We start from the raw sequence: 10,920 nt of genomic DNA on the forward strand, positions 1-10,920 counted from the left end.
TTGGTGGTGGGAGAGTGGACCGGTGGTGGGGGAGAATGGACCGGTGGTGGAGGAGAGTGGACAGGGGGGGTGGGGAGTGGACAGGGGGTGGTGGGGAGTGGACAGGGGGTGGAGGAGAGTGGACAGGGGGTGGTGGGGAGTGGACAGGTGGGAGGAGAGTGGACAGGTGGTGGAGGAGAGTGAACCGGTGGTGGAGGAGAATGGACAGGGGGTGGTGGGAATGAACTGTGGGGGAGGAGAATGGACTGGTTGGTGGCGGGAATGGACTGGTGAGCCGGTGAGTGAACGTGGAGTGGTGGTGAGTGAACTGGTGGTTCGGGAGATTCAGCCAGGGATGGAACTGGTGCTCCAACTGTAGGTGTGAGGACGGAACGGGGAGGTGCTAATGATGGAACGGAGGTCTCACTTGGAGAAGGTGGAGTTCCAACTTCTGGGACAGAGGTGTCGATCGAGTCCGGTGGAGAGGTCACCGGAGGTGGTGGAGGCCATTCTGTCTCGGCGATGGAGATTGATCAAATGGATCCTCAGGAGTCATCGGCACCTCGGGAGAACCCGACCCACCACAGTTTCCACAGTCCACTGATTTCTTCAAGACAACGCTACATTTATTTGCATCTCTTTGCTCCGGTCGATTTGCCAAACAATTTTGAACTCATCATAGTGCTTCTCAGATCCCTTAGATTCAACACACGCCGCATCTTCTCCATCAAAATAATTAAAGGAGAAATGAAGTTAGCCAATTTTGGGCAACTTTGCAAAGCCTCCAGAAACAGAGCCCCTCAGTTCATTGTTACTAACGTCAGATAATCTCCAAGTTTTGAAGGCTCGATAAGATTCAGGCAAGTGTCCGATTGAAGCCATTGGCGCTGGCATCGAATACAGTGAGATTGATGAGTTTTCCGATCTCAGGTGGGAAACAGCCGCCGAGCTTGTTGCCGATGAAGAGGATCTGGTTGAGGTTGGACATGTGGCCAAATGGTGTTGGGAATGCAGCGTGGAATTCGTTGTTGGGCGAAGGAGACAACGGAGGACGGTGGAGTTTCCGATGGTTTCGGGGATCAAAGGAGTGAATCTGTTGTTGTTTAAGAAGATGGCATCCGAACTCCTTGGTGAAGAGTGTGGAGGGATTTCTCCCTTCGAAGTCAGTGTACCTGAGATCAAGGAACTTTAGCACTGGGCCATTCAAGGACGACAAGAGGAAAATGGCCGACGAAGCGGTTGTGTTGTGACATCGAACTCAAACATGAGAACGAGCTTGGAAAGCTGGAGGAATGATTCCACAGAACCTGTTGGAGTTGATATGGAAGAGAGCCAAATCGGTCATAAGGCCAAGATTTCCGGCGGCAAGTACCCTGCAATGCACCATGGTTCAAATCAATGCCAGCCACAACCTCGATATTTGGGTCATCGAGCGCCGGAGCACAGAAGACGCCGTTGTAAGAACAGACATCGCTGGCCAACTCCAATTGGGCGGTAATGTTCTGGGGGTCGGAATAGATGGCCAATTTCCAAGCCTGAAGGGCTACATAAGCCTTCTCCAACTCCTCATTTGGAAAAGTGTCAGGAATGTCAAGTTGTATTTGTAGTCATCTGGAGTGAATCGTGTTCTTTGAGAGCCAAGAGTTGACGACGAGTGAGATACAAGCTTCGGCTTCAGTGACAAGACGGAGAGAGATGGCAGAGAGAAGAAAAGGAAGAGGAAGAGAAAGCAGGCATGAATAAGCTTGCTTTCTGTGAAGAGAAGCCATGTGAAATGGGTTGTCGCTGTGTGGGATTATGGGACCCCACTTTCCCCTTTTAAAACTACCTTCTTTCCCTTTTTTGGTTCGTTCGTCAATTTGGTTGAAAATGGATATGTGGATTGAAATTTATTTTCGGGTTATGCCAATTCATTGTGCTCCCTTTTTTGGCTTCTGTTTGTTTCTGGTCTTCCGCACTTTTTTGCTTCTTTAGGATCCATAGACCATAGCTTCGTCAAATGGAATTAAACTTTTTCTTTTTTTCTTTTTTTCGCTTCCCATTCATTGATTTTTTATTCCCAATTACTTTTTTATATTCATTCTCTTAAACTTACACCTTACAACTTCCTAAACTTTCTTCAACTTTTATAAAATTTCTAATTCGTCTATCTATTTTCAATATATAATAAGTCTCTGAACTTAAAAAGCGAACTCCAAATGTATACAATCGACTTTTATGTGTATCATGTAATCAATTTTTTCTTTTCAATATTTGAGCATTCGAGGCCTTACATGATGGATTGAACTCATCCTCTTTTTAGTTCAATTCATGATGATTAGATCATGTTAGATATATTTGATATTACTATTTAAATAAACACAAATTACAACATGCCAATTACTAATAATATTTTATAATGCATGTATGAGATATATAAAATTTATAGTATAAACATATTTCTTTATGATTATTTTAAGCTGACAAAATTAGAGATGAAAGTCTCGATATCAATGGTCAAATTTACTCATCACAAAATTGATGTTGAGATGTACTTGGGGCGTTATATATTTGAAGTTATTCTCATCGGATGAATTTTTCTGAGATTTTAATGGTTATTGTATAATTGAATTACTCAATGGTAAAAAAGGTTGAATATATATGTATACGATTTAATTAATCTTCCTAAAACTTAATTATGATAGACACAATTGAAGTTTTACAAAATCAAAATTTATGTTTTGATTCAGATGCACTATTAGTTGAATGATTTTAAATAAAAGACTGATTTTTAAACTAATGAACATATGATAGAAAAACATAACAGTATATATGAAAATATTAATACAGTTGATATATTGAGAGAGGTTTTTTAAAATGTTATGACGAGAAAAAATCATGTTTCTTATATTTAAATAAGAAAAAATCATGTCTTCAATCTCAAGAGCTTGAGAACTTCAATTTTCAGTTCTTCAAGACTTGAAGAGCTTTGATCATCAGAGCTTGAAATTTTGATCATCAGAGCTTGAGAGCTTCGATCTTCAGAGTTTTAGACTTTTAGTCCTTGGTCCAAAGACCCATATTATAGTGTTTTCCATGGTTCTTATGTGGCTTGGCTAGTTTGGTCATTAACCTTGCACTTGGGTCCAATTAATTAATTTTTGGGTATGGTTTTTGATCTTTGGATCAAATTAAGTCAAATTTTGGGTTCAATTGAACCAGGGTCCAAATTGAAGGAATAAAATTCATTGCCGAAAGACATGTGAAACGTTGTGCAGTTTAATATGGTTAGGAACACAATTTCGTGAGCTCATAAATGATACAGACGAGGAAACCGTCATAAGATATGCACGAGCATATATACTACAAATGATGGGTGGAAGTCTGTTTTCAGATAAATCAAGTCATTTTGTTCACTTGATGTTCTTGCCACTGTTAGCTAACCTCCATGATGCGGGGTGGTATTCGTGGGGTGGAGCATGCATGGCATGGTTGTATAGACAACTATGTAAAGCAACAAGACCTGAGTTTTGAGAGATAGCTGGGCCTGTCATACTTTTACAACTATGGGCTTGGGAACGATTTCCAACATTGGCTCCATAGCTACATCATGTTAATGACGCTCAGTTAGTTGGACGAGCCTACGGTTCTCGGTATGTTGTTTTAATTCAATTTAATTTTTATATCACTGATCTAGTTAATTTAAATTCTAAATTATCAATTTAAAAATTTAGGTGCAGAGACAAAATTTGTGTGACTAGGACAGTCACACATGTAATCAACCAGTATAGATACATGTTTGATCTGCTTCAACCTGAAAGGTACATTACACTAAACCTAATTGATTATTTTATTCACATTTTTATTGTATTTATCTTTAATATGGTATAATATAATATTTTGTGTTTCAGGTTATTTGGGAGCCGTACAAAGTTATTGTGCACACTTTGCCTAATTTTTGTGAATGGTTAAAATATATGGCGGGCGATGAGTCCTTTCATATGTTTTCACATTGGTGAGTGGCATCTTCCTGACAGGGTGATGAGACAATTCGGTTTTCAGCAGGATATCCCATCGCCTTGTAATACTGAACCCGTAATGCATGATATTGACCTAAGGACTGGAGATTGGTCCGAAAAAGTTGCACATTTGGTAGTGCGATGGCACTATCGTGCAAGGTTTGTTGCAGTGGGGGTTTCTCTTGAACAGTTTGATACAGATGTCACTCCAGAATATATTCATGGTATAATAATATCACAAGGCGCTACGTCACTCGTCCGGGAGCAGCTGTGGGTCATCTGGTAAATGAATAAATATTATCTAATTTTTTAATTTAAATTTATTTTAAATATTGTCTTATTGTTTTATAATTCACAGAGATCAAATAACAGTAGACTCCGTGAGGTTGCAATGATCTGAACCAGGTTCTTGCTATATATAGTGACAACCAAAGCTATATGGAGGAAATTCATTATATGTACGATATATCTATTGTTCCTCCACCAGCTCCTAGATGTAGAGGACCTATTCGGGAAGAGGATGAGTTTGATGATGTTGCACATAATGTGGAAGAGTTGCCCCTATGACGCAGACGCAGAGTCAAACTAATTATGTTAGTCCGATGATGATGATGCCAGCATTTGGTTCAGGACATTATGACTCAGAGGCTGGTTCTTCATCTTCATACGTGCATGGACATGGTCGGGGTTGTGGAGAGCAAAATGAATATTTATATTATGAAGCGCTTGCAGAGGTACCAGAGCTACATCAAGAAGAACCCGAGCAACCTCAAGTTTGAATTCGACGACGACAACCAGCTCGAAATCGACGACGTCCGCCTTGTGGGACACATTGATTTTTGTAATTATTTTTATATAAATGAGATATTTAATTTACATTTTTTTTATTTTTATGAGTTATTATTTTTTTAATTTATTCTTTTTAGATTTTAAATTAAAATAATAAGAATATAAAATAATAAATTATTTAGATTTTTTTTAATAAAATGGATTTTTTTTTTTTAAAAAAAGAAAAGGATTAGAAAAGAGAAGGTGGATATGTATAACAATTAAAAAGGAAAAAAAAAAGGAAAATTTGTACGGTATTCTCGCTCTCTATCAAAATCTGCTCTCGCAAACTCTCGCGTGTCTCATAATCTCGCTCTCGAATTTGATTGGGAAGTTCAGTGGCAAAAAGAAGGAGATTCATTAGCTCGTTATTTAGTCAGACTTGCTGAGATGACAGAATCCGTTTGAAAACAACAATATTTCCTAAAAAAAAAAGGAAGGCCGAGGGTTCAAAAAAAGGAATTTTCAATCTCGAGCTTATTTTAAAACAACAATATTTTTATAAATAGTTTGAAAACAACAATATTTTCCTAAATAGTTTCTAAAAGTACAATATCCTTTTAATTTTCCCTATGATAGATACTGATAGAAGTTCATTATTGTGTATCACGATATAGACAGTGATGGACTGCTATCGGTGTCTATCTTAGACAGGAAACAATAACAAATTGTTTTGTGGTAGGATATTGAAGGTGAAGATGTAATGGAAACTAATGATGATGATACTGAGAAGAGTAAGGTAAATGTATAGACACTATGAAATGATAGTTAAACTGAATTTTGGGGTTCTGAGATTTTTGGGGGTTGAGATATGATTTTTTCCCTTTTGCATTTATGGGTTTTGTTTTATTTAACTCTATTCTTACTGAGGTATTGAAGAAAGACAGAAAACAATAACTCATTGTTTTGTTGCAGGAGATTGAAGGTGAAACTGTAGATGTAGAGGAAATTAAATAGTGAAACTGTAGATTAATGATGCTGAGAAGAACAAGGTAAGTGACACATTATTTTCTAAAGTTTTTTTTTTTTTAATTTTTAAAATTTTGTACTCTCTTATAGGAAGCTAAGTTTCATGAATTTGAATCTGAATTTGATAAAGAAGAAAATCAAAGAAGGGAGAGGATCAAAAATTAAAAATGAGAACAAGGTAAATATAGTTAACATGTATTATATTGAACATGCAAATATAATCACTGTTTTTCTTCTAATTATTACTTAAAATATATTTTTTGCAACCTGTTGAGGAAAAGGTGCATGTTCAGGAAGAGCAAGTTGTTGAGAAGACACTGATTAAGAAAATGGGAATGAAAAGAATGAAAGAGTAAAAACTAAAATAAAACAACCAAGTAAAACAAGGTAAATAGTTCTAAAGGTTGATAGAAAGTCATAGTTTTCTAGATTTTTGTAGATAGTTGTTGATATCATAATAGTGTTCTTGCTAAATTTAATAGGTAGTGATAGATATTGATAGAATATGATAGTGGTCTATCACTGTCATCAATGGTAGATACTAATAGATTATTTATACTGATATATTGTTGATAGTTTTATTGAAAAATTTTGGGTTCACTGAAGTTTCTGTTAATGGGATCTGAGGTTTGGGTGAAAATTGAATTTGTTTTCAAGTTTTTAGGGATTAGATTACTCTGTAGATATTTCGATTTGGTTTTGGATATGAGGTTTGTTTCTTTTGGCTTATTTATTTGTATGTTGGTTCTTGTTAACTTTATGAACTTGAGTTGTGTAATATTCAAGTCTCTTATAGAACAAGGGAGAATACTAGAAATGATCTGTTTACCAACTTTTTTTTTCTGTTTTTCTTCTTTTTGATGATGGAACTAGATTGGATCTGGCCTAAGGTGTTTTTGGATAAGAGCTTTGCATTTTTTATGATACTCTGATAGACAATGATAAACCACTATCGCTATCTATCAATGGTAGATAGTGATAGATTTTTGATAAATCAGTTTGTTTGTTAACATTATGTTAGATGTAAATAGTTGTTGTTATCATGATAGATAGTTTTCCATTCTAATATTTATATCACTAACATTCTTTCTTATTACCATTATTTTAGGCTGCTGAAGGAAAAGAGATAAGTAGAAAGTTTATACAAAAAGTAATAGATGATGATAGCACAATTGTGAATGAGAGATCGAAGAGATAAAGAATACCAGCAACAAAGGTAATGAACAAAAACCTCCAAAAAAAGAAGGAAAAGAAGGAAACAGGGAAAGTCTCCACAACAATAGCAATAACAACGTCAACAATAGTCTCAATCTCAATCTCAGCCTTCTTAGCCTTGATTTAAGAATTTGATTTTAGAACTGTAAATTCTAGGTATTGAAAAAGACTACAATACTAGTAACGATGAACTATTATTGTGGTTTTTGCTAACCTAATACATTTTGGATCTTTTTTATATTAAGTGGGCCTGTCTTATTTTTCAGGAAATTAATTTGGCTTCTTATTGGGCTTTGTATACTCTTTGTAGTCTGTAGAGAAAGAGTATTGGTACTGTTTTATTAGGCCTATCTTAAAGCTTTTTGTAAATGAGATGGAAGAAAAATATTCCTCCACTAAATCTGTTACAGAAGGTAGCATGATATTGGTTGATTGGTTGAGATATGTTACCTGAATTTGTTTCTCCTTCCAGGGATTTTATCATGCGTAAAGTGGTCCCACCTGAAGTGTTTCCCTTGATGTAATTAAATGATCGGTTGAGCGAGTACTCAGGGGAACATCGAGGAGGCGAGTAAACATGCATCGAGGAAGCAAGTAAGCGTGCAACGAGTAATCGAGTAAGGTTGTAAGCGTGCAAGCTTTCAGGTGAGCAATGAGCAATGAGTAAGTGAGTAAACGAGCGATCGAGCATCGAGTAAGATGCTATCGAGGAACGAGGATTGAGTATGAGTATGCAAACTTCGAAACACTGGCTATTTAAGTGTTTTCTTCTTGTTGTTGTGATAACGAACTTTGTATTTCCTCTTCCAAAAAGAATTCCTCTATAATCCTGTTATGAATATCAGTAAAGAAGATTGAGAAACCTTTCACAACAGATGTAAATCTCACCTTGAGATTGAACCACTATAATTTCTGTGTTGTTTGTTCTTTCTTCTCTTCTTCTTTTATTTTTATTTGAGTACTTCTTCTGCTACATCACTAAGCTGAAACGTTAGTTAGTATAGCTTAAGTCAACAGTTTGGTATCAGAGCTTTCGATACTCGGATGCCTGGAGAGAAGTTGAAATTGGAGCCCATGGAAGTTAAGTTTCAGATTGAAAGATTCGATGGAAAGGGTGATTTCGCTCTGTGAAAGAAGAAGATGAATGGCCTACTTGTTCAATAGAAAATGGCAAAAGCTCTGGATAAGCAGATAGACCTGTCGACATTCATGAAGCTAGAAGAAATTATTGAGATGAAGGAAATAGCCTACAGCACTATCATTTTGTATCTTGTAGACAACATTTTGAGACACGTGAATGATGCAAATATTGCAATTGAGGTATGGAAACAATTTGATTGCAATTTATTTGAAAAAATCACTCACTAATAAATTGTATATCAAGGAAAGGCTCTTTGGTTTTAAAATGGATCCAACTAAAGATCTAGAATATAATCTAGATGAGTATAATCGAGTTTTGTTGGATCTTAGCAATATTGGTGAAACTATGTCTGATGAGAATAGGGCCATAATATTATTGAATTCTCTGCCTGATTCTTATAATGAAATTAAAATGGCTATTAAGTATGGCAGGGATAGTCTCACAATGGACATTGTGTTAAATGTCTTACGATCAAGAGACTTAAAACTAAGGAAGGCTAAAAGGAAAGAACCAGAAGCCTTAATGACAAGGGGAAGGTCAGAAGAAATCCAACAAAAATTTAAACCATGGTAGATCAAAGTCTCAAGGAAAAATGAAGAAGTGCTTCTATTGCCATAAGGAAGTTCACATTAGGAGGAATTGTTTTGAGCTGAAAAATAAAAGGAAAAATGAAAATAGAAAAGATGATGATACTCAAAATGTCAATGTGACAAAGAACTGCCAACAAGCTAAAGTTCTTACTATTTCGAATGGCAAGTTCAAATTAGAATGGATTCTTGACTCTGGATGTTCTTTTCATATGAGTCCAAACTGGGATTGGTTTCAATAGTTTAAGGAGATCAATGGGGAAAGGTTCTTATAGGAAATCATCAAGAATGTAGTGTTGAAGGAATTAGAACAGTGTTGGTGAAAATGTTTGATGGACAGATCACAGATCATGGAACTCAGTTTAGTAAGGTATGTTCCTGATTTGAAGAGAAATATTATTTCTCTTGGAGTATTTGAAAGTGCAAAATACTTTTGTAGACTTGAGAATGGTACCTTAAAGTCATAAAAGGAGTGATTGTGAATCTTAGAGGAAAGCTTCGACATCAACTAGATGTTTTGAAGGGAAATACAGTTACTGGTGCCTCATTAGTTGCTTCACAGAAACATCACATAGAAGTAAGAATATGGCTTCAGAGGTTGGTGCATATTAGTGAGAATGGTTTAAAACATCTTTTCAAGCAAGGCTTATTGGGAATAACTTCAGAAATCAGCCTACGTATATACATGAAGGAACTCTAAAGAGAGAACTAGTGACTGGAAGCGGATCGTTCCAAATTTCATTGAGAAAGAACACAAACAATTACAGTCTAAAAGAATAGATTATGCATAAACAATAAATTACAAGCATGCTTCTTTAATTGAACAAGGGATAGAGTATGCAAACCTTTGAACAACTCTTTCTTCATAATCCCTCTATCATTCAACAACTCATTCAACAACATGAATTCAAATGCAATGATCAGAACAGCCAAAAAACACGAACTGTAGAATCCTCGTTTATTATCGAGTGCAACTCGATCCTCGACCCTCGAACGAAAAAAGAACAACACCACAAGAGTTACCTCGGTATTCTCGGTGTGAGAATCCAGGAGTTGTGGGCTCTTTGTAACTTTGGATAGAGGAATGAAGAAGGTAGACGAGAGAGTAGACAATCGAGTAAGTGGGAGAATGAAGAAGTCTATCGTATAGACTTGATACTCGATCGTGTGGTAAGAAGAAGCATATCATATAGACTTGCTACTCGATCGTGTAGTAACAAGTAACTATCGTATAGTAAACTCGATACTTGATCGTTTAGGTTGTGAGATACTATCGTTTAGTAAAACTATTTTACTCGATAGTCTTTTCTTTTGTGAAACAATACAATGAATCATCTACCTCGACTTGGAAAACAATTTTTTTTTCTATCTCACAGTTACCATAAAACTGCCAATAACCTCAAACTCAATTCAGTTCTTAAATAAAAATATTAATTAATTATCACATAATTAATATATTATAAATAAATATAACAACCAACTTATCATATTTTATTTATAACCTATAGTTTTAATATTTCATCATATGAAACATATAAACTATAGTTCTTTTTCTATTTTATGGTATTTAATATAAATCATATTTATATTAATTCCTCCAATTAATGTATCTAATATATCAAATCAATTATATCACATATAATTGAATAAATTTAATTATATCATATATAATCAAATTTTCTCTTGTTAATTTGAACACTTCAAACTGACCCAAAATTTGATTCTCAACTTGAACCCATCGAGCTACCAAGGAGACCTTATGGACCTGCAGCTTGAAGCTCCAATGGTACGTGAATAACTGACTAAACTCTTTAATCATGAGATCCACCATCCATTAATTGTTGGTCACTCCACTAAAGACCGACAGTTGCACTCTTTTCACTAAAGATATATTTCTATGTCCACTGGATATAACCAATCAACAACGCGATGACCCTTCACAAATTGCTCGTAAGTATAGATGGGCCAATTTAAAATTTTTCCCCTATAGTTATATTTAACTACTTAAGTACCATTGAATCCTCTAATGAATAATAAGTCATAGTTCTCTATGGCTAAGTCCTCTCTTCCCAAGAGAGGGTGCGACCACTATGTTCAAGACCCAAAATCAGCTCTTAAGAGAGCAATTTATCTACTAACCCCTACTTCGGAGAATGAATGAATTCCGTCTTGTGTAGTTGAGTTTCCAGCTCCCCAATCAGAA

The 10,920-nt window shown here is 35.8% G+C and overlaps 1 pseudogene; it reads right to left on the minus strand.

Moving 5' to 3' along the window:
* Positions 1-466: 466 nt before the first annotated feature.
* On the minus strand, positions 467-7,680 carry LOC120067590 (annotated as a pseudogene).
* Between the last annotated feature and the right edge of the window lie 3,240 nt (positions 7,681-10,920).

Source organism: Benincasa hispida, chromosome 12 (genome assembly GCF_009727055.1).
Source record: "Benincasa hispida cultivar B227 chromosome 12, ASM972705v1, whole genome shotgun sequence".
NCBI lineage: Eukaryota > Viridiplantae > Streptophyta > Magnoliopsida > Cucurbitales > Cucurbitaceae > Benincasa > Benincasa hispida.